Source organism: Penaeus monodon, chromosome 15 (assembly GCF_015228065.2).
Source record: "Penaeus monodon isolate SGIC_2016 chromosome 15, NSTDA_Pmon_1, whole genome shotgun sequence".
In the NCBI taxonomy this organism is placed as follows: Eukaryota; Metazoa; Arthropoda; class Malacostraca; order Decapoda; family Penaeidae; genus Penaeus; species Penaeus monodon.
The window spans coordinates 12,192,725-12,193,424 of record NC_051400.1 but is presented as its reverse complement, the minus strand read 5'-3'; positions in this window follow the sequence as shown (position 1 = coordinate 12,193,424).

Below are 700 nucleotides of genomic sequence, written 5' to 3'. Positions count from 1 at the left end.
TAACTCCTACATATTAACTACTTGAAAAATGGAGCCCCGTGAATGCGCGAAAAAATGCTGGGTAATCCTTTACAAAAGGAAATGTGTTAATTGTAGATATGGGTATAATGCAGTTTGTATATTATATATATTATCCGGAAAATAGATAATTACTGAAGAAACAACATGAGCATAATTGCTGTTTGTTCATTATGTACATATTATCCAGAAATAGATAATTGCTGAAGAAACACCCTTCTCGGTCCTACCGATGAGACCGAATTCCCTCCAACTTGGAGGGATTCATACGGCCTCTCCAGCCTTACTTTCAGCTCCCAGCACTGCTTTAAACGCTAGTTTCAGCGTCTTTCAGCATTATTAGTGCCAGTATCAACACCTGCTTCAACATCGGATTGATTCAGCACTGCTTCAGCACCTACTTTAGTTCTAGACTCTATAGCAGTTTCCTTAGCAAATACAGCTCCAGTCTTTGGACTACGAAACCGTTCACTTCACTGCAGTCTGTAGCAGAACTTAGTAATCATCAGCTAACAACTGATGGGCCATAGTGACTTTTTACGTTGTGTACCACAGTCTCATATAATTAACACAGCCCTCAGGCATGTGCATTTAATACTTGTCAAAAGAAGTTAGACAGATTAGACAGATGTTTGGGCATATCCCTGGCCTTTTGTAGGGCATGCAAACTGTTTTCAAATGA